At 44.7% G+C, this 24,077-nt stretch overlaps 1 protein-coding gene across 1 annotated transcript in view; it reads right to left on the bottom strand.

The window, feature by feature from the left end:
• The window catches only part of LOC308056129 (uncharacterized protein), a 140,531-nt gene extending 138,700 nt beyond the window's left edge, over positions 1 to 1,831 (bottom strand). Inside the window, exon 1 of the mRNA XM_080371027.1 lies at positions 1,196 to 1,831. The gene's annotated coding sequence lies outside the window, so the exon portion shown is untranslated. The remainder of the gene's footprint in view (positions 1 to 1,195) is intronic.
• Between the last annotated feature and the right edge of the window lie 22,246 nt (positions 1,832 to 24,077).

Raw genomic sequence — 24,077 nt, 5'->3', positions numbered from 1 at the left:
AGGGAAGGTCTCGCCTAACTCATCAGGTGTCCCTCCAATATAAGGTCGCCCCCCTAGTGGATGAAGGGAGGGCGGTGGGTGTAGTTCCTCTGGACTGCAGTGAGGATTTTGACACTGTCCCTCACAGCGTCCTTCTGAACAAATTGTCCAGCTGCGGGCTGAGCGGGTTCAGGGTGCGCTGGGTGAAGAAGCAGCTGGAAGGCAGGTCTCAGTGCCTTGTAGTGAATGGGGCTACATGTGGCTGGCGACCAGCCACCAGCGGCACTGCTGAGGCCTCAGTTCCAGGGCCGGTTCTGTTCAATATTTTCCTCAATGATGGGCATGCAGGAGTTGAACGCCCCGTCAGCAAGTCTGCTGATGACTGCGGACTGGGAGGTCCTGTTGACTTTCTCAGAGGGCAAGAGGCCTTGCAGAGGGATCTAGATAGACTGGAGCATTGGGCAATCGTCAGTGGCGTGCCGTGCAGCAGAAGGAGGGTAACGCAGCTGGCGAAAGGCCTGGAAGGCATGTCCTGTGAGGAGCACCCAAGGATTCTGGGTTGGTCTGGTTTGGAGAGAAGAGGGCTGAGGGGCAACCTCACTGGTCTCTTGCAGCTTTCCCAGGAGGGGAAGTGGAGAGGAAGGTGCTGACCTCTTCCCCCTGGCATCCAGCCATAGGCTCCCAGAATCACAGGATCACGGCATAGTTAGTGTTGGAAAGGACCTCTGGAGATCACCCCGTCCAACCCTCTGCTAAAGCAGGTCCACCTAGAGCAGGTTGCACAGAATCGCATCCAGGCAGATATTGAACTGTTATTGAGAAGGAGACTCCACCAGCCCTCTGAGCAGCCTGTGCCAGGGCTCTGTCACCACCAAGGTGAAGAGGTTTTCCCCTCATATTCCAATGGAACTCTCTGGGTTTCACTTTGTGCCCATTGCCCCTTGTCCTTGGGGGGAATGGCTCAGAGCTGTGCCAGCAGAGGTTCACACTTGACCTTAGGAGGCATTTCTCCGCCGAGAGGGTGGTCAGACTCCGCAACAGGCTTCCCAGAGAGGTGGTCGATGCCCCAAGCCCGTCAGTGTCCAAGAGGCATTTGGACAGTGCCCTGAACAACACGCTTTAGCTTTTGGTCAGGCCTGTAGGGGTCAGGCAGTTGGACAAACTGTAGAGCAGAAGTGTCGGTAGCTGGGCTGTCCTGTAGTTGCAGCAGGATTGCCTGTGGGAGGAGATGGTGCCCACATGGCCATGGGTCTCTGGGGACACATGGTGGAGCTCCCTGCCAGGCGGGTGCCATCCACTGTGGGGCACGGACAGCGGGAACGGACACCCGGAGAAGAGGGAAAAAGCAGCGCCCAGAGCCTGTGTCAGGGAAAGAGGAATTTCTTTCCTTTCCCTTGAGTCAGGAGGTGCTGGAGCCAGGCTAGCGCCGCCGGCGGGGCCGCCTCTTGCAGGACTGGGGAGTGTCCTGGGGGCCGGCGGCCCTCCTCTTTGCGGGGGGCTGGGGCCTCTCAGGTGAGCGGTCCCTACCCCGGCTGGGAGCGGAGGGCCTGCGGCGGCTGCCCTGGGCAGAGGGACCAGCCACCACCTGTGCCTGCCGCGGCTCCTCCTGGGGCTGCTCCTGCTCTGCAGGGACGGGCGCAGATGGTGGGCGGCCGGGACACTTGCAGAGGGCGGCTTCCAATATGTCAGCTTCCTCGTCCATGTGGGAGCCTGCAGGGCTGCTGGAGGAGCTGGGAGTTCCTGCTTGGCGTCTGGTGTGCCTGCAGCTGGTGCGGCTGGAGCTGGTGCATCTGGATGTGGAGAAGCTGGTTGTGAAGGAGATGGAGCTGCTGGAGCTGGATGTAGAGGAGCTGGATGTAGAGGAGCTGGATGTCAAATAGCTTGAGCTGGCCACAGGATTGTCATCCTCATCCCCCACAGTACGGGACTGCAGCAGCCTTTGGGCCTCCTCACTGCATTGCTGCGCAATGATATTGATGATGCCATGAATCAGCAGTGCTATATGTTCCTCAAGGCAGTCCTGCAGTGTCTGGACCATGAGCTCCCGATCCAGACCGCAGATGCATAGGCACGGCAGGATGATGCCCTCTGCACTCTTTGCCAGCCACCACTGGCCCCCATATATTGCTGCAAGCTCCTGGCACAGCCGGGACAGCATGGAATCAAGGAGATGCTCTCTCTCTTTGAAAAGTAGTGCCCAGTGACTGGGCAGGAGGCCACCCACGGCCTCTGTCCCTGCAGCTCCCTGCTCAGCTGGGGGCAGCATCCCCTGTGGAGAGGAAAGAGGGGACACCACGGGGACATGTGGGCTGTTTTGGGCCAGGTGCCCAGGAGCTCCACCTGCCTGGCTGCTGAAATCTGGCGAATCCTTGCAACCTGTGGGGACACACTGGATATAGTCGTCTTCAGCCCACAGAGGAAACTTGACAGCCCTCATGGGTCTTCTGCAAAGGAGACACGACATTTCACTGTTCATATAATGTAGGATGCATCCCATGCAGAACTGGTGGTTGTTGTAGCTTATGATGTGTCCAAACCTCAGTGCAGCACCTGAGGGACCATCAGCTCTCAGACTCTCATGGAGAGGAAGGCAAAATGGCAGTTTATTGAAAGACACAGGCACTTACGTACTAGTAGCAGAGCCAGCCCCTTCATGGGCGGTTTTCTACTTAGTTCCTACGTTTCCGTCACAACACGTGATCTTCCGCATCGCCACATCCCTATGCTACTACAATTCCCCCCTTCCATGCTAACAAAGATACAACATGAAGTGCATTGGTGACGATGGTCAGTCACGTGAGCCAACAAGACATACTGTGCCTCTACTGTGTCTAAGCGAGACTTAATAAATGCCTAGTCTATTAAAAATGCACGGTCCAGAAGTTAAAAGCAACATCAGAATAAGAAGAGGACCAGCAAGACTAGATAATAAAGTGGTTAGCCAGGGTGATTGGTTAAACCAGGATTCATACCATGCTTGCTGTGCCTCACGTTCTCGTTTACGCGGTAACAAACCCTCATGCAATTTCGCTAGTGAATCTCTATCTATGCCCGTGCGGTCCGCATAAAAACAGGATTCTTCCTGCAGGGCTGCACAGAGGCCTCCTTGTTGTAAGAAAAGAAGGTCTAGGCCCCGCCTATTCTGTAGGACCACCTCCGACAACGAGGATAGGGATTTCTCTAGGGCCGAGATAGATTGTTCAAGTCTTTCTAAATCCTCATCAACTGCTGCGTGCAAGGAGGTCCAGCCGTTCCGTTGTTGAACTAGGGAGGTGACGCCAGTCGCCTTTCTGGTGATTCCAAGTGCCCTGAGGGTTGCGACCGTTATGGCCGTTATCGGCTCCCTCTTGACCTGGACAGGTGATGGTTATTTTTCCCAGTGTGCATATGTGTCCTCCGAGGGATGATACAGAATCCTTGGCATAATTAAACTTGGATACAAAAATCAGTGATGTTATTAAAAGGTTCAAGTGATCCACATGGTACGAGGCCTCTCCTGGAACAAATCCACCACCCTCCTTCTCCGGGAATAACCCATTTGACGTTTCCACTGAAGGGCTGTTGAGAGATGTTATAAGCACACAATGAGACCCAGCTCCTTTTCACCTGACCCAGATAGGTTCCCTCACCCTGATCGCAGACATCATGAGGCCGATATTAGGCTTCTTCCACTTACGTGAACCGGGATTATCCGCTGTAGAGAAATTATAGGTGCCATTCCAAGCAATACCTTCATAAAACAGGGGTTTGATGTCATAGCAGAGGCAACAGGGGTTAGTGAGGCTTGGATTAGATTCATTCAAGGTCAAATATATCGTCTGCATCATGGACCAAAGGGGATAAGGTTCAGGGCTTTCGCTATGAGTCCTTTGAGGGACACGAATTGTACCTTTAGTCGCTTTGGGAGTTGTGTCAGGGGCACGGGTCTGTGGGGGTAGAAGCCCTGAGATTACTACGTTGGGGCCTAGGGGTTGAGGTTGAGGGGTGTACCGTGGGGGTTCTTTTATGATTTTAATAAGGGTGCCCCTGATGTCCAAAGCATTACTCCCCAAGTTTTGCCAATAAACCAAGCTGGATCAGACGGGTTAGTGACATTTATCCAGAGGTACCTACAAGTCCCACGGTGCCATACCGTCCCACTATCAGTTTTAGAAGGGGTCTTACAGCCAAAGGGACCCCACGTTACCATATCTATCAGGTTGACTTGGGGTCCACGCTGTGGCAATACTTTCGCAGCCCCAGTAGGCACAATAAAAATAACCAGGGGAATTATAATAACTGCTACCGGGATTTGAACTTGGGCACCAATATGTTTGTTTGTTATTGCCTTGGTTGCTGTCATGTTTGCAAGGGCCCTGCAGAGCATGACAAACCTGGTACTAGCTGTTCAAAAAACAAAAAGAGGGAATTGTTGGGGTCTGCAGCGGGTCTGCAGATAAGTTAGTTGACTTCAAAGACTTAGCCGTGTACCTTTAAGACAGCCACAAATTGTCAGGTATGTAAACAGGATGTGAAGAATCGGAACTTAGAACTGCAGCGTACGGGCACCTACAGCAACAGCAAATAGCAAGCAAGAAGAAGGACACAAAACCCTACCCCCAGTGTCCCATCTGCTACTGTTACTAGCACAATTTGGGGCTCACCAACCGTCCAGTAGATCTGGGCCCATCAGCTGACAGGCTGTGACATTGAGGGAGGGAGCACCCGGAGTCACTATAGATTGTAGTATTCGCGATTCTTGAAGCTGTATCAGTGTCCAGTTGTATGGGCGATCACCATTGACCAAGGACACCAAAACCAGTAGCAGTGCTAAAAACTTCGGATCCCTCCTTTTCCGTTTCATGTGACCAGGTTGTCCACAGTGACGACACGTCTGTGCAGTTACGACTTGCACCAGCGGGGTTGGTGTTCCTGATGGACCTGCTTTCTCCTGAAGTGCAACTGTTTGCAATAAACGAGGTAACGGTGTCGACGATGACAGAGTCTGCAAAATACTTTGTGCAACCGGGTTAGCATTACTACGCAAAGCCTCTGTCAATACCACATCATGAGTAGCTGGTGGCAGGTTAGAATTAGCTATCGCCCTCTGAAGCCTGTCTGCAAAATCTAAAAATGGTTCATTTAACTTTTGTTTAATGGTCATCCATGGTTCTTTTGCGCGCTCATATTGACTCACCGCAACAAATGCAGATTTTGCAGCCTGTGTCATTGCTCGTAGTATTCTGCCACGCAAGCGTGTTTGTGCCTGCTGTGTTGCAAAGGCTCCTGTGCCATCAATTGGTCAAACGTTGCTCCTCTGGCATTTCTGCTGGCATTCATGCCCACCGGTCATTGGACAAGATATTGCACGTCATTAATTTAAATTCTGAAGCTACCAGCCAGAAAATGAACGCGTGGGGGGTGGTGGGGGCACGTCTGCACGGAGTGAAAAACGGAAGGAGGCTGTAAATGGCCAGGAGGCAACACCAGCAATATAGAACTTGAACGCAGGGCGAAGGTTGACATACACAAGTCCCGCGTGGATGTGATTTTTTTTTCTTTTCTTTTGGACAAAATGGCCTTTATTGTTCATACAAACTATTTATATATCTTAGACAGCACAGGTGTTAGACCCTGATAGGTTTTTGTGTCCTTCTTCTTGCTTGCTATTTGCTGTTGCTGTAGGTGCCCGTACGCTGCAGTTCTAAGTTCCGATTCTTCACATCCTGTTTACATACCTGACAATTTGTGGCTGTCTTAAAGGTACACGGCTAAGTCTTTGAAGTCAACTAACTTATCTGCAGACCCGCTGCAGACCCCAACAATTCCTTCTTTTTGTTTTTTGAACAGCTAGTACCAGGTTTGTCATGCTCTGCAGGACCCTTGCAAACATGACAGCAAGCAAGGCAATAGCAAACAAACAATACTGCCAATTGAGTGAATGGATGCCAAAAAGGCTGACATTTTCTCAGATTTTGGTAACATGTTGCTGCAATGGGGCACCTGAAATCCATGCAGCACATACCATCAAAATCATCACAGCCATGTTCTTGAGCCAACAACAAAACCCAAGAGTTGCTCTGTTTTGTATGTAATGGTGGCAAATTTGACTCGCACTTTTAACCGCCTAACAAACAAGGTGATTTAACTCTTTAATGCTTTCCCTGCTGTTACTCCGGATAAGGGAAGAACCGCTGCAATACGCTCCCGTCAGTTCCATAAATCAACTACATCATTACATGCTTCATCCAAAGCTATATTGCATTTTAATGCATTATGCTTATCAGCATGTTCACGTGTTGACTTATGTGGGTGTCACGGTCCTATCATAGCTTTCCACTACATTAGCATCTACGTAAAGACAACTATCAACATTCAAAGTGCAAACAATATCAACTTCTTTTGGGTTAACATTATACAGAGGTAATCAATTATCCCAAATACCAAGACTTTCAGTAAGAATCTTCATTCCCCACATACATTCACTTTTTTGCAGCAATGTCTGCAAGTCAGTTTCAAGGAAGGGCACACCAAACAAGGACTGGTTCAGTAAGGAGGCCACACAGTAGTTGTTGGGTTGACTGGCGACAGCAGCGCTCCCACGATCCGGCACGCTAAGCTCAGGCTGCACACAGCGAGCAGGTATCCATCACGGGCCTTCATCTGTAGAAACACAAGCATAACCTCTCCCCCAAGTTAACGATTCACGCGGTCCCAACCAATGCCCAACACGAGGGTCTTCATGCGTCCTAAGACGCCTTCATGCTTTTGCTGCTTGTCACCAATTGACACAAAATGTCATACAATGGGAGGCACCGCATGGTTGGCAGAGATTTTCAGAATGTTCAAAACATAATAACATAACATGCTTTCTTTAATCATGCCTCTGGGGTCATTCCCTTCATTCCCCTTTTTTTGGTTTTTTTTTTTTTTGTTTTGTTTTTTTTTTCCTTTTTTTTTTTTTCCTCTAACAGACAGATTTTATTCAATACATGCACAACTAAGCAAAGCAAAGCGGAGATGTCCAGGCTCCAAAAACAAGATTTCACCAATCAGTTGGCCAGATGTCCTGGGAGTCTTGGGAAGCTGGAGATAGCTGCTGCAAAGGTCCGTGTGGATTCAGCTCCTTTAAGTCAAAGGTGATCACAGGGTCTTTCATTCTGCTCATCTTTCATCCTCCTTCCAAATCTGCTTTCCAAGTCTTTGAGGCTGGTGACACCTCTACTATCTTCAGTGGGTGCTTTTCCAAGCTCAGGCCCTACGTCCCCTTCCCTGTCCTTCCAAAGACACTGTCCTTGGCTTTCCTTATACCTTTCTCCTGCTTAAGGAAGTCTTAAACCACACAGGAGCAGCACCTGCCCTGCCGAGGGCTGCCCTTCGCTCATCGCTCGGGACCGGCACTTTCCGCAGCGCCCGGGCGCCACGCAGTCACAGGAAACATTCCGGGAACGGGCGGCGCGGCCTCCCCGCCGCACAGGTACCAGCGGCGACAGGCCCGGGGAGCGGCCCGGGAGCCGGCCCGGCCGCAGGCCACCCCTACCCAACGGGCACGGACAGCGCGGCCGGGGGGGGGGGGGCCCACGGGAGGCGGGCGGGGAGGGCCCGCACAGCGGGGCACGGCGGCCCCGGGGCTGCGAGAAGAGGCCGTGAAAAGCCCCACAACCTCCCGGGCTCGGCTCGCCCCGCCGCGCCGTGCTCCCCGCGGCTGCCCCCGCCGCCTGCTCGGCTCCGCCCCTTGGGCTGACGTGCCTAGGCAAGCAGCCTGCGTCAGGCAGTTCATTGCTGGCTGCATTGCCACAGTTTTCTGAATCCTCCTCTTCATCTGAACTAGATGAAGGGGCAGTTGCCACGTCCGAATAACTCGGCGGCTGTTCTCGCGGGCGCCATGTTTGGGTGTTGTCCCCTGCTTTGTCTATTCTGTGCAATCTGTCTTCGCCTTGCCTAATAGCCTCCCGCACACCACTTTCTTTCGCCTTATCCCTTTCCTGCGGTTCTTGTTCCCCAGCTTTTCATCTCCGCAGTAAATTTGCCAGGTCATCTGCCGGGTATAAGTTCTTTTGTTCCCGCTTTGCATTCTTATCTTCTACCGGACAGCATTCCACCTTTCTGTCTGACGGTGGGCTGTCCAGTAGATTACCTGGTGGACTAGGAGGAGGACTAGGAGGTTTAGAGTCCCCTGCTAATGAAGTGCCCACCTGCGTTTCCCAATTTATTCCCGGGAGCCAAGGACACTCCGTACCAAACATAGATGCTCCCGCCGCGGCCCATATTTGAGCCTCTTCACGTTTTTTGTTCATAGCATGACATATCTTACCCCAGGTTGAACCCCACGCCGTCGTGCCCGTTTTCTCAGATTCCCAAATTTCTTGTTCGAATTTTTCCCACAGTTCACAATGCATAATATCTTGTGGGTTAACAATCAACCCTCTGCCCTTCATCCATAGGATGATTTCCGTTACATCTTTCCGCGGGCATTTTTCCCCCACCTCCGTCACCCATTTTTTCAATACCTGTACCACGGAATCAACATCAACATCTTTTTTTGGCTTCATCGCTCCTCCGGAGGTCCAGCGTCGTCCAGCGCACTGCCTCCCAGGATCACGTTGGGGTCACCACTTGTTGTAGCTTATGATGTGTCCAAACCTCAGCGCAGCACCTGGGGGACCACCAGCTCTCAGACTCTCATGGAGAGGAAGGCAAAATGGCAGTTTATTGAAAGACACAGGCACTTACATACCAGTAGCAGAGCCAGCCCCTTCATGGGCGGTTTTCTACTTAGTTCCTACGTTTCCGTCACAACACGTGATCTTCCGCATCGCCACATCCCAATGCTACTACAGGTGGTGACAGGACATGACATAAGCGATGTCACTTTGAGCACTGTGGCAGATGGGGCAGCTCCACTCTGTCTGCGTGGCCACGTTTGCTTGCTGCGGGTTGCTGGGGAGAGATGAGGAGGAGGAGCAGCTCCCCATCACTGGCGTCACACGCTGCAAAACGGAGAGAGGCCACGGTCTCCCGCTGTCCTGGGGAAGGGAGGGGAGGAAGGAAGGCCCAGGTCCCTCAAGGAGTACGAGCTTACAACTCTCCAAGCCAAATGCCAACTGTCCCCCCATTCCTTCTTCTTCCCCCAGTTTATATACTCAGTATGACATCTATGGTATGGAATACCTCTTTGGCTGGTTCATGTCAGCTGACCTGGCTGTGTCCCTTCACAGTGTCTTGTGCCCCTCCAGCATTCTGGCCGTCAAGGCCCAAGAAACCGAAAAGTCCTAGACTTGGTGTAGACATCACCCAGCAACAACTAAAACCATCAGTGTCCTACCAACGCTGTTCTCACATCAAAGCCAAAATACAGCACTGTACTAGTACTGAGAAGAAAACTAACTCTATCCCAGCTGAAACGAGGAGACCAGGATGGGAGAAACAAGAATAATTTACACACTGCAAAAAATCAGATCACAGAAAAATAAGGTAATTTTAGGCTGTCAAATTACTGGGATGAGCAGGGACTCTCGGCATCTGTTTAGTGTGTATGTGTTTGTAATGGCAGCTGGTGACTGTGTAGGGCATTAGTTTCTTGTGCATTGATTTACTTTGAGAATTGCCTCCATTGTTAGGACAGGAAGAGGGCTTTGAGGCCAGATAGATGGCTTCTCTTTGTTTAGTGACACTCCACCCGAGTATAGCTGGGATGGGAAATCGTTAAGCGGCTTCCTATGTAAGACTGACAATTTAGACGGCAGAAATTGTAGTGATTATAGTAACATACATCGACTGGTTAGTTCCAGAGGTTGTTCAGTGGGAATGTGTGTGACACGGGGGATGTACTCCTTTCTCAGGTACAGAGTATGATTCTTCAGATCTGGGATATGAACTCAACACGCTGTTTTTCTTCACGTGGGAGAGTATTCTCTGACTCCCAGTTACCGAGCAGCATCCTTTCGTTATCAGATGAATTTTACGTGTTGGATGCATAATCAGTTTTAAACACAAGTAAGTGAAAGGTGTTGAGACTTGTCACTATCCAAATTTTGTAGTTTTTCAATTGGAATGCACACAACCCCTCTGTCATTGATGGAAATTCAATAGTCTGTGCTGAGAAACCTCCCTTTTGCTACTAAGTCAAACAATGAAAAGTTGGAAAACATCAGCGTTACAGTGACTTTTGCCACATTAATTTTCTTGTCCAGTGCATGTTATATTAAGATACAATTACTACATTGTAATGACAGTCCTGTTTGTTTAAAAAATGTTTTCAAAGGAGATAGGTGATACCAGTTCAACTAGTCCAACTGCAGTTTAAGGTAATTCCTTGAATAAGTTTACATAAAACTCTGATGCTCTGTCATCCATTCTTGAAGCTCTGCCTCTCTAGAGGTGTGAGAGGGGACTTCTCTGTACCACAAGTCCCGACCGTGGAAGTCTGCAACACTGAGTCTCTTGCCTTCCAGTTTGACACGTTTAATACATGATGTTTCATGTTTGCTTGCTCCTAAGGTCAAGTATTCTTTTAAAGCAGCAAATGCAATCTTAGTTATTGTTCTGCTTCTTTAGATGAAGAAAACCCCAAAACAGAGGAGGGGAAACAAGAAGGAAAGAGAAAGTTTTGCACAGCATGTGTTAGATTCAAGCCTGTAGTGAGTATTACTGTGTAACTGAAATGGCAGAGTGAAAGCAGTTAGTTAACTTCAAAGGGAATAGCATAGCAAAGGTAGTTAACTAAACTTCAAGAAGTAATCATTCTTGGGGGTGTGGGGTGTGGGGGGGTGGGGCATGATTTGAGGTTATGTAACTTCCATTATGATATGAACGGTTGAGAGACCTTTCACCTGGATGTGCATCCGGGTATGAAAACTAAGAAGCAAGACCAGCAGAAACCGATCTATGTGGTTGACATGAGGAAAGGTGAAAAGTACACTGGCAGGAAGACGACTTACTTCATGATGAAGACCCTCATGCATGACTCCCAGAGACAATTGCGCAGACTCGAGGAGGTGGGACCCAAGGAGGAGACCACGCAAACGATTTCTTGGAACTCATTATCCTATCCCCACCTATTCTTGGAAATCTTATGCATATGGTGATTATCATGTATAAAGTATGAAATTCTAACGGAGAAAGTGTGCAAGTTAGGAGGAGTGATCCCCCTTGCACCCGGTGCCGTAATAAGCCTACCTGCTTTAACAACTCCTTGTGAGTTGCAGAGTTTGTTTCCACGCTTCCTAACTCTTAGCACACATTTAAATGAATCTGTGGTGGAAATCTGGGTTTTGTATGGTTGTTGAGTATGTTGTAATTATATGAGGTGTTAAATAAAAGCAAAAAGAACAAACATAAACTGACGAGCGAACCATAGCTTTGATCAGCTTTGCTGTGCATTGACAAAATGCACTGCGTTTACACCAATGGTAGAGTGGATTTTTGACTGTCAGTTATGGCTATTAAGACAGATGGCTCTGCGAGAAAAAATGTTCATCGGGAACTGAAGAACTAACGGCCTACAGAAAGTTCATGATGTCAGTAAGAGAGGTTCTTTTTGTGACAAAAAGAGGCGTTCAAACTAGCAACTGCCATGGTATTTCTGCATCCAAAACTAATGTCTCAAAATTTAATTCCACATGCAGCATCAGTCCATTCACACCGCATGCTGGTGAGCAATTGAAAGATACCTTTAAAAATTTCTAACAGCTATTTCACAGCAGCGTGGTGGTCACTTGTTGACATGAGGTGCTTGACAGGGGGACAACAGGCTGAGAACAGCCAGTGAGGTCTCACCAGCTGCACATACAAAGCTCAAAAGACATCACGTCAGTAAGTCCTTCGAGCTCATCTTTTCTCTCTAACGGCTCGGAAGGGTTGCAAGTCTTTACATAGCCTGAATTTCTTCTGGTAGATGAACCTATTCTACTATGCCTTTGGGCAGTTCTGATTATTTGCTTTGTAGAGTTTTTCTGATTCTTTACTTTTTAAGCTCTGCAAGTCCTATTTTACGTACCTCACTCTCCTACCTTTAAGGCTAATTTCACCTTGGCTTCTCGTACTTTTCAACGTTGTTTTTTCTTGTCTTATGACTCTAGGGGTATTTCTGCCTCATGGCAGGACAGGCCTAATTTTCTATGCATTCCTGACTATTCCTGTCCCTTTTGTTTTGCAGACTTTGGGTACCTATCCATATCTTCCCTGAAGCCCTCATAATAAAGAAGATTGTTAAAAAAATTAGTGATTTCATTAGCAAGTGAAGCAAAGTATCCAAACGTGTGGGGCTTGAAACACAGCTAGCTCAAAAGTGGCGATTCTGTTTTCATGAAAACCTTCTGAGGACTTGAAATTTGTTCAATGCTGGAACAAATCTTCAATCTTTTGAGGGTAGTAGTGTCCATTTTTGGATTGAGGAGACTGGGTTTACAAATGTGCTTATGCTTCATAGACAGTCTACACAGTTTAATGGTGTTGGCTGGGATAGAGTCAACTTACTTTGTAATAGCTCATATGATGCTGTGCTTTGGATTTGTGACCAAAACAGTGTTGATAACGCACCAATGTTTTAGCTGTTGCTGAGCAGTGCTTGTACAGTGTCAAGGCCTTCTCTGCTTCCCACCTCACCCCATCAGCAAGTAGGCTGGGGGTGCACAAGGAGCTGGGAGGGGGCACAGCTGTGACAGCTGACCCCAGCTGACCCATATCATATAACACTGTGCTCAGCAATAGAAGTTGGGGGAAGAGGGAGGAAGGGGATATGTTCAGAGTTACGGTGTTTGTCCTCCCAAGTAACCGTTAGCGTGATGGAGCCCTGCTTTCCTTGGAAATGCCTGCTGATGGGAATTAGTGAAGGAATTCACCGCTTTTGCTTTACCTGTTAAAAAGGTCTTTATTGCAATCCATGAGGTTGCCCACTTTTGCCCCCTTCCGATCCCCTCCCTCATCCAGCTGAGAGGGAGTGGGCGAGACGCTGTGTAGGGCCTAGGTGCTATGTGGGTTAATCCACAGGTTTTACTAAACTGCCACAAGAGTCCATTGAAATTTACATGGCTTTATGGAAGGCCTTATTTCAATGTAAACTTAGGGAAAAACCATTTTTTGAATGTTCAAATTCATGCTTATTGTAAGTCTTTGTAGCTGATGATAATATCTGAAGAATGGACTTGTTTTACATTACCTTCGTCTGATTTTTCAGTACCCATTTAAAATGCTTTTTCCCCGAGACAGATGCCTCGTAAGTTGTTTGTTCTCCTTTGTTTTTCTGAAACTTTTCCGTTCTTGTTGAGCAAATTTTACCAGTAAACAGGAAATGGCAGATGATACTTCTCTCTTTGGCTTTTGACAAGCTGCTCGAAAGTGATGGGGCTATCTTGAACAGCAGTTCTCCTTTCTAGAATTCTTTCTAGAATCAGAAATCTCCTTTCTGATTTCATAGAAAGGCTTTTTGGCAGAAATTAATATAATCATGCAGGAAAGGCAGTCCTAGTAACAGGCCGAGCTAACACAAATTCCCACAGGACAGTTATGTCAGTTAAAAAGTAACATTCCATACCGGGTAATTATATATAAGAATAATAATCTAGACTACCTACTTCTACATGCTTTGGGCCGGCCATACAGGCCATTGGAAACCTCAGTATTTTCAAGGAGAAAGAGGTCCTAAAAGGCAGCTTAAGCTAAAGGCTCAAAATGAAAAGGCAAACTGAATAGATTCAATTTGTAGCATTTTAAATTTCAGTGCTGGCAGCACTGAAGTAAGACTGCAGTGAAACCAAAATTCACCCTTAGCGCAGAAGACTCGCCATGGAAATTTCATTTTCATTGATTTTCTGTGACCTCTGTACGTCTATCTTACTATTTTATCATTACTCATGCAAAAAACCTTCTCTTCCTTACTTCCTGGTATTATTTAAACAACCTTTTTCTTTTTCTTTTACTGTTTATACCTCTAGTTCTCAAATTTAGCTAGACAATATGGTGATTTGTCTTCTTGGATGGCTCGTTGTGTTCCCCAGATCTGTGTGGCAATTTTAAGTATATAATCTGATAGGAGATGGTTTGACATAGAAGAAAGCTAGTTTCAGTATTTTATTTTGCACCTCTCAAGTTACAGACAAGCCTGGTTTAATATTCCTTCTTCACTCCTCTGTGCTCCTCAGGCAGCGCTGTAGACACTGGATAGCTGAACTACCGTTTGCTTAAACTGACACATCGACATTGCTATCCAAAGAATTCAGGTTCTTCCGTGTCTCAGTCTGAAGCCAAAAAAATTCTGGCTTCTACCAGGTACGACTGAGAGCTGACTGCAATTCCGCTATCTGTGATGTTCACCAGAAGCAGACACACCCTAAAAAGAATTACTTTTATTTAATTATTATTGGGGTAAAATTTCTCTGTGTTAGAGAAAATAATTTCTCAGTCATATGTAATGCATTTTGCATATTTAAATCTATTTCAAACAAAAAAATAAGGGTTATCAGCGTGACGTATTAAGGTGTGCCATTTCTTTGATATTATATGGGTAATGTGCTGTGTAAAGCGTGTATTTTTTATGTGAAAATTCTCCCTCGTGTCGTAAAAGCCACTTGATGGCGTGAATAGTCAGCTCAGCTGAGAATTGGAAATAGATATTTCAGACAGCTTGTTTTACTTCTAATGAAGAAGACATCTGTTTAAAACCTGATTCCTCACCAATGAACTGTTACCACAGATTTAAATGGATACAGATCTGTGCCCTTAAGATGGTATTTAAAGAGCACTGAAATTCATATACACACACTTTGAGCAGATGTAAATCTCAGTGGTTACGCTTGAGTCAACAGAAGTATGGAGATTCATATCCGCAAAAGCTATGGCCCAGAGTGTCCCTCCTGGAGAGACTGCTATTTAGGGACAGCGGCATAAAGCAGTAAGAATTAAGGATGATCAGAACATACCTCTTCTATGACAAAACCAGTCCGTTGAAGGAAAAAAAGGCTGTGAGGAGAAGCTGGTTTGGAACTGGACTGCTGATAAATGGTGAAACAGCTAGCATTAATTGAAATTATTTATGAACTAGTGTAAAATCTCCAAAGTAACACTGAGTCATTGAAGAAGCAGATCAGATAAAATGCAAGTTGAACTGGACACGAAGGAATGCCACAAAAGGACAGAACTAGGTGCGCTATGGCGTGCCCGTAGCGCAAGGGACTGTATGCAGCTGTGGAAACGATGCTTCCTGCAGGGGCAGTCTGCCGCCCACCCTGCCACAAGGACCGGTGCCATAAACTTGCTTTTCTGTCTTTTTACGTCACGTGTCCACTAACACTATAGCTGTTGACCCAGCACTGGGAGGTGAACAAATCTTACTTTCTGGATACTGTGAAAGGAAGAGAAATAGGGATAGAGATTTTTTACTACAATTGGTAGGAACGTGAATGTGCCCTTAAAGTGTTTGCTAATTATGGACAGCACCAAGGCTTTTAAAAAGTGTGTGCGTGTTTTTCTCGTTTTATTGGGAGTTTTCTTTTCTTAAATTTGTAGCACCAGCTTTTCTATATTTGTTTAGAAATTAACCTTGAAGGAAAACTCAGTATAAATAATATAAAATTTTCATTCATTTTGGTATGTAGATATAGATGAAGTTCTCTTTAGACCTCTTGTGGTGATGCTTTAAAAGGCTTATACATACGCACCCTTTTTATAAACTACATTTTTTATAAATTAGGTTTCTGAATCCAAAGTATTCTCTCTGATTTCTCCTACTTATGATTTTTTTACTCATGCAGATGATGTTTTCTTCATAAATGAGAATAGTTTTCTTCTTTGGCCAGATATCTTGTCTTGCACAGTCCTACACACTTTCAACTACAGCTATTATTTTATCATTTCACAGCACTTCCTCACAGCATGCTGTTTGTTTCCCTTTCTAGCCATTCCTCTTGCCTTCTTTGTTAGATTTTGCTTTACTGATGCTCCAAGTCAAAGTAGAAGCAGTAACCATTTTGAACAGTCATTGTGCACTAATGACACTCTAAGAGCTTTGTTTTGGCAACCATGTGGGCTACAGGAGAATGAATAAATGAAAGGGTAGCATGTTTTGTCATAAAACCTCTAGACCTTGGTGAAATAGATCCGCCTTTCCCACTCAATTAATTTATTCTCAGTAGCACATTGATCATGCTTCATCTAACAATTTTCTGGTACCATGAAAGCATGGCAAGGTGTGATTGTAATATTGATAATGAACACTTCATCTAAACCTAACAGTGTATACAGGACAGGGAACCTAGTCTGTGTCTGCTGTTGAGAACGCATTGTAACCGTTGGGATGTGTAAGCTGGCTCATTTCTTTCTTGAATCATAGTCTGAAAATGTTACAGATTTGTTAATAAGTTAAGATTGATTGACTTTATTGGACTGATTATTTTATTTAATGGAATCATTTTATCAAATAGAAATACAGAAGGATAAGACATATATTTTAATGAAACTTATAGTTGCACAGAAAAAGCTGCTATGAGATCCTCTGTATAGTCTCATACCAAGGCCAGAAGAATGGGCTAGAATCATTGTTAAAACTTAGGTAATAAATTCAGGGTTTGAAAGGTTTCTTTGTAGTTAACTAGTCTTCCGTATGTAGAAAGTGTATTGAAATGTCAGAATATGGGATTAATGGAAACTGGGGAGAGTCAACTGGAACAGCTTGTAGTTACCTGCCAAGAAACCGTGAACTTCAGTAAAAGGTAAATCTGGCAGGGGGAGATCGCGACCACAGACTCACATACCACCTACCCAAATCGTACCCCAGACCCATTTCTAGACCTTTCTAAGCTCTACTGCGCAGAATCAGATATAGGAGGAGAATATGTTAATGATTATGGGGAAATGTTATGATTATGCATGAATACTTAATGAATATGTATGAATAAGTTCTATATATGGTGTCTGATTTTGAGACTTGGTGTGCGTTGGTCGTGAGAGGACTCGCTCACGCACCCGGCCGTCAATAAAGAAGTGTCTGCTTATCTACATCACATTGGTGTCAATAAATTCTTCATTCCGAGATTTCGGTAACAGGTTTTGGCGACCCAGATGGGACCTCGCTGAAGGAGACCAGAGGAGTCTGGGACCTGATTGGTTCCAGCCGGCACCGAGGATTTCTCGGGGATACCCATCAATCCCCGATCCGTAAGGCTCTTTGCGACGTTCCCTGGATTTTGGTAAGACGCTTCTTTTTGTAATTGTAGTAAGTGGGTTAGAGTCCCACTAAAGTAAGTGCACTGGAGGAGGTGGGCTGGAGTCCCACTAAAGTAAGTGGGTTAAAGTCCTACTGTAAGAAGTGTATTGTAAGGAGTGGGTTAGAGTCCCACCAGTGGGTTCGAGTCCCACTGAGTAAGTCTGCCTGTCAGACGCCGTGAAAGCTGCGCAGGGTTGGACTAAAAGGATCCTTGTGGAAATGGAAGCCTAGGCGTCTGCCCGTAAGACATAAGCGAAAGCTGTTGCAGGGTTGGACAAAAGTGGAAACAAGAAAACTTATATGCTATAGTGTTCTCTAAGGTAGTGCCTCTAACAAGAAGTTAGAAGGGGTTTTTCTTTTGGTATGGAATTGTTTATTGTGTCTGTGTATTGAGAAGAAAATTAAGAAGTGTATAATATTGTGTTTTATATCTTTGTTTAAAGTAACAATTGTGGAAAAGTGTGAGTGTGGCTGTAAGGGTGAGACGTGCAATTGAGCACGAAAGCGAGTGTGGAGTGTGGATCCGTGGATCGGAGTGACAGAGTTGAATAATTGTGTATTGTACTGTGAGTGATTACACCATGGCAACTAAGTTAACTGGGTTGTTTAAAAGTAAAAGCATGGGTAATCTTGCTGTAAATGACAAAATCCCGAAAAATTCTTTGTTGGGATGTTTATTGGCACATTGGGGAAATGTACAGGATGATCTGCAAAAGAGCCAGATGATTGAGTATTGTAATAATTTGAGTATTGTAATAATTGGCGGCCTTTGTATATATTGGATGATCAGGAAAAGTGGCCCATGAATGGGACACTGAATTATAACACTATTCTGCAGTTAATGCTGTATTGTGAAAGAGAAGGGAAATGGAATAAAATGCCAAATGTGGATTTGTTCTTTTCTTTAAGACAAAGAAAGGATTGGCAGGATGAATGTAAGCTAACTATTAGAGATAATTTGGTAATGGCTATAACTTTTGATAATAAGAAAGTGGGGAAAAAAATGTTGCTCGACCTGTGAGATTGGGAGTGGATACAGGAGCAACATTTTTTGTATTAAATACCTGTAAAGGAAAAATTGGAACAAAACCGGGCCATTCCTGCAACCCCTGGATTTGAAATTTGGAAATAAGATAATTACACATGAATTTTTGTATGTACCAGAATGTCCGATGCCCTTGTTAGGAAGAGATTTGTTATCCAAATTAAATGCGCAAATTGTTTTTGACGAAGGAGAACTTTTCTTGAAAATGCCTGAGTCAAAACCGGGAGAAATCTTGATGATACAAGAAAGAGTAAAGGAACAAGAAATTCCACCGGAGGTGGATTTGGCAGTGATCCCTACTGTATGGGAAACAAATATTCCTGGTAAATTGAAACTAGCAGAACCTGTTAAAATAGATTTGAAGGAAGGCGCAGGAACAGTGAGAATTAAACAGTATCCAATCAAATCAGAAGTGAGACAGGAATTGAAGAAATTGATTGATAAATTTTTGGAGTATAAAATTTTGGAAGAATGTGAATCTGAGTATAATACTCCTATTTTACCAGTCAGAAAACCCTCGGGTGAATATAGGCTGGTGCAAGACTTGAGAGCAGTAAATCAAATAGTTAAGGACATTTATCCTGTAGTAGCAAACCCTTATACACTGTTAACAGCGTTAAGGGAGACTTATCAGTGGTTTACAGTGCTTGATTTAAAAGATGCTTTCTTTTGTATACCTTTGGAAAAGGGAAGCAGAAAACTGTTTGCTTTTGAATGGGAAAATCCACAAACCGGGCGAAGGATGCAGCGGACATGGACTAGATTACCCCAAGGGTTTAAAAACAGTCCAACTATTTTTGGAAATCAGTTAGCAAAGGAACTTGAAATCTGGAAACAGGATAAATCAAGACCTGGGCATTTACTCCTACAGTATGTGGATGACATACTGATTGCTACAGAAGAAAGACTTACCTGTATACAGGTGACTATTAATTTCCTGGGACTAAATGGGTACAAGGTATCCAGGAAGAAAGCCCAAATAGCCTGCCAGACTGTGATCTATCTCGGCTTTGAGATTTCAAAAGGACAACGACAATTAGGAAAAGATCGTAAAGAAGCTATTTGTGGTATACCTGAGCCGAGAAATATTCATGAACTCAGAGCATTTTTGGGAACGACTGGGTGGTGTCATCTTTGGATTATGAACTATGGGCTAATAGCTAAACCGCTGTATGAGGCCCAAAAGAACTCTCCCTTTGTATGGGGCCCACAACAACAAAAGGCTTTTGTAGAGTTGAAACGTGACTTAGTGTCTGCACCTGCTTTGGGACTTTTGGATTTAACCAAAGATTTTCAGTTGTTTGTTCATGAAAGGCAACACCTTGCACTGGGAGTGTTAACTCAGAAGATAGGAAGCTGGAAATGACCGGTCGGTTATTTCTCTAAACAACTGGACAACAGTGAGTAAAGGGTGGCCAAACTGCCTTTGAGCAGTGACAGCAACAGGGATGCTCATACAAGAAGCTCGGAAATTGACTGGGAAGAACAATAACAGTCTATGTCCCACACATGGTGATAACTGTCCTAGAACAGAAGGGGGGACACTGGCTGTCTCCGAGCCAAATGATGAAGTACCAGGTAGTACTGACTGAACAAGATGATGTGATTTTAAAGACAACTAACCTGGTTAAATCCTGCAGTGTTTTCAAGTTCCATACAGGAAGAAGGACAACTGGAACATGACTGCTTGGCTGCCATCGAGTATGTTTACTCCAGTCGTGAAGACTTGAAGGATGTACCATTGGAGCGACCAGACTGGGAATTGTATCCTGATGGAAGCAGCTTTATGGAACAAGGAGTCCGATACGCCGGATATGCGGTAACAACAGACACCAGAGTTGTAGAAGCAGGAACATTGGCGAGTACCACATCAGCCCAGAAAGCGGAACTTACTGTCTTGATTCAAGCCCTAGAATTAAGTAAAGACAAGAAAGTAAATATCTGGACAGATTCAACATATGCCTTTGGGGTAGTGCATGCCCATGGGGCTTTGTGGAAAGAAAGAGGGCTATTGTCCTCTCAAGGATCAAACATTAAGCATCAAAAGGAAACAATACGATTATTACAAGCAGTTCAAAAGCCAGACCAAGTAGCAATCATGCACTGTAAGGCACACCAGACTGGGAATATAAAAATAATAGCTGGGAATAATTTAGCTGATAGAACAGCAAAAAAGGTAGCAAAGAAACAAGCATTGCAAATGGCACTAATTCCTTCTAAAACAGTAACCCTTCCTAGGGAAAAAGCGAGATATTCAGAGGAAGATGACAAATTGGGTCAGTTCTTAAATGCTAAGAAAAACTTAGCTGGATGGTGGATAACTCCTAATGGGCAAGTAGTAATTCCACCTCTTTTGATGAGAGAGATAATTCAAATGAGACACCAAGAATGTCACTGGGGGGCGGAAGCCTTAGTAACATCTTTACGAAAGCAAGTAATATCAGTTAAGATGTTGGGAATAGCTAAAATGGTAACTGCAAAGTGTGAACTATGTTTGAAAAATAATCCAATGATTAAGAAAAAGGTTCAAATGGGTAGAGTGAAATCTGGTACAGAACCTGGAAATTATTGGCAAGTAGATTTTTCAGAGCTGCCTAGACAAAATGGGTACCGGTACCTCCTGGTAGGGGTTGATACTTTTACAGGATGGCCAGAAGCCCTTCCCTGTCGCACCACACAAGCAAAAAGAGGTGGTGAAGTGGTTATTACAAGAAATAATTCCGAGATTTGGAGTTCCTATTGGAATTTCCTCTGACAGAGGTCCACACTTTGTTGCTGAAGTAGTCCAAAGTGTTAGCAAAGTGTTGGGTATTAATTGGGATTTGCATGCGTCTTGGAGACCACAATCTAGTGGGAAAGTGGAAAGGATGAATCAAACTTTGAAACGACAAATAAGTAGAATTTGTCAAGAAACCAGTCTAAAGTGGCCTCAGGCACTTCCATTGGCATTATTATGAATCAGAGTACAGCCAAAGAGTGGAACCTCAGTCAGTCCTTATGAATTATTATATGGAAAACCATATGAGTCTCCAGAACCAAATCTAAACATACATGTAAAAGGAAAACAAGATGTGTATAACTATTTGCTTTCTCTAAGGAAAACTTTGGCTGCAATTCGGAGTGCAGTAATTTGGAATAGACCTTTATTCCAGGAAAATTCAGTGCATGATTTCCAACCAGGAGACTATGTCTATGTGAAGACGTGGACCTCCGAACCTTTGCAGGAGCGCTGGAGAGGACCTTTCCAGATACTGTTAACTGCGACGAGCGAGGGGAAGCAAGCAGCCGACTCAGTATGAGTGATAAAGCAAGCTCCGATTTATTACAGCGCAATTATGATATTTATACATTTTCAGTTAATTATGCCTACTAGTCATATGTTGATTGGCTAAGCCCTAACGGTTACGTCTTCGTACGGCCTCCTACTTGCGGTTCCTGTGGTTAACTTGTCTCATAGCTTGGCTCCGTGTTCTACGTGACTTCCTCAGAGTTAGTTGCAACATCTTCTGCAAGCTCAGCATCGACCTTTTCCTTATCTTCCTTGTCCATTGTTCATTCTTGCAAGCTCAGTAAACTTTTCTCTGCGGCCTAGTCTGGTTCACTCCAAACTCATGTCAAGTGCTGTGTCGCACAGTCCTTCCATGGATCCGTGGCCGTTTTCTCTTATCCATTCTGCAACAATTCCCCCTTTTTCTTTTTGGACAAGGAAGGATTGGGTAACACGTTCAAATAATTTTCGGATACAAGAAAGAATACAAGGTAACAAAAGCAATAATAAAACAATAAACAGCAATACAGATAAACCCTGTTTTAACAAGTCTCTTAACCATCCATTTATGCCCAAAGAAGCAAACCAAGAATCTATGCCTGATGAACCTTCTTTGACATGATGCATACGATTTCTTAACTCTTCTAGCTGTCGATGAATACTTTGTGAATGATCAGAAAGATTTAGGCAACACATGCCTTCAAAATCCTGACATCCATGCCCATTTGCCAAAAGCAAAAAATCTATAGCAGCTCTATTTTGCAAGATTGCGTGGCGTAAGCTATCAACATCAGTGGCAAGACCTGATAAAATGTCTGTTGTAGAATTAAATTGTTTCACTGCCCAACAAGCTAGAGTCTTTATTTTAGCCCAATTCGCAGCTGCTGTGCCACCGGGAAGAAAAAATGAAAGAGCTACAGTTCCAGCCACTGTGCCAAGATTTACATTATCATTACAATCTGGCTTTAAATCATTAAGACTGCGTTTTGCTCTACTCACATTCGCTTGTCTTACCAAGTCACGCATGGCGGGTGCAAACATGGTTAACTTGCCAATATAACAGGGTCCTCCCACGGGACGAAATGGTATGGCAGGCCACGCCCTGTCTCCACATATTAGAAAATATCCTTCTGGTAATAATTTCGCCGTAACACTTTCCACATCAAATTCACCGGCATATTTTGAGGTGTTCCAATGGCTAGAATTCCCTGATACATTCTGATATCCTAAGTAAAATTGTATTACATTGTCACGGTGCATGATGCGTTTCCATTCATCTCCAAACATGACAGCACCTGAGCCATTGATAGGTCGAAATAGGGGGCAAACTCTGGTACAATTAAGTTTTTGACTAACATTTACTAAAGGCCCAGCGGCTGGAAAAGAGCCCCATAGGTCTAATTCTTGCTGAGGTAAATGGATTGATTCATTTAGATGGTAAATCAACTGTTGTAAAAAATACGTATTTTTAATAAGTGTACTATTCCACCAGGTACAGTTATCACCAAAGCCAAAATTCATGTCATTATACTTCCAGTTTAACCAGGCTAAATATGATTGATTTATGGCTGTATAATTTACTCCCAAAGGTTCAAAATCAGGCCAATGTATATAAGGGTAACCAATTAGACACGTTCGGAAAGGATCACTTGCTTTCTGCAGGGAAAGACAAAAATCTGTAACTCCTGATTGATTTGCCCACGTAACCCACATATTTTGTCTAGGCTCTATACTATGTAAAGCAAAAACAACGACAATATTCAATAGGCTAATTCCCAAAAACAGTGCCATCATCCACGTTTACACTGATGCTGTATGATATGAGACTCAAAACTTTTCTTAATAATGCGGACCCAAAAGATAAATTCGTTACGTAATTCTGCCAAAAATAATTGTTCAAAAGCCTCATAAGATTGTAATGCTTTGTTGATAACTGTAAAACTGGGAGCAGGTGTTTCAGTCAAAAGGGAATTTCCACCAAAGCCAAAACGTAAAATGTTATTTTGACAGGGTGGACATACCCAGGAACATAAAGTTTTTCGTCTAAACACTCCAACTCTTTTACAATATCCACAATAAAATGTAATTTTTGAATTACAAACAATTTTACATATAGGACAAAATTTTTCTAATTGTATTGGTCCTTGCCCAAAGAGGTCTTGCAAAGTATGCAAAATACGGGTAAAATGTAATAAAGACAATCTATCAGAGGGTAATTGATATTGTATCTCCCGAGGCAGCTGCCATAAAATGGGAAGAATAATATATGTCAACTTTTCTACAAGTCGTTTTTCTTCATCCGGTTGTGGTGCCCGACATAATCTGTCATGATGTTGTTGTCTCCAAAACTCCAGTCTATACATTTAAGACTGGTCAGACTACTTATCTAGGCACCGTCATATTGGTCACTGCGGCTTTGGTCCATTTGGCTGGAATCCATTGTGGTCCTGTGGGGGTAAGTACACACATATAACCTCTTCCAGAATATTTTACTTCCGCCGGCCCTTTCCATAGACCAGTCGTAGGGTCTCTATACATAACAAACATCGGGGTGTCTGTTTTGGGTAGTCCAGTGTACCCATGCACCCATACAGGTGGGTCTTGCT

Source organism: Falco punctatus, assembly GCF_963210335.1.
Source record: "Falco punctatus genome assembly, chromosome: Z".
Taxonomy (NCBI): Eukaryota; Metazoa; Chordata; class Aves; order Falconiformes; family Falconidae; genus Falco; species Falco punctatus.
Note: the sequence above shows the minus strand (reverse complement) of the source record. Positions and strands in the feature narration are given on the sequence as shown.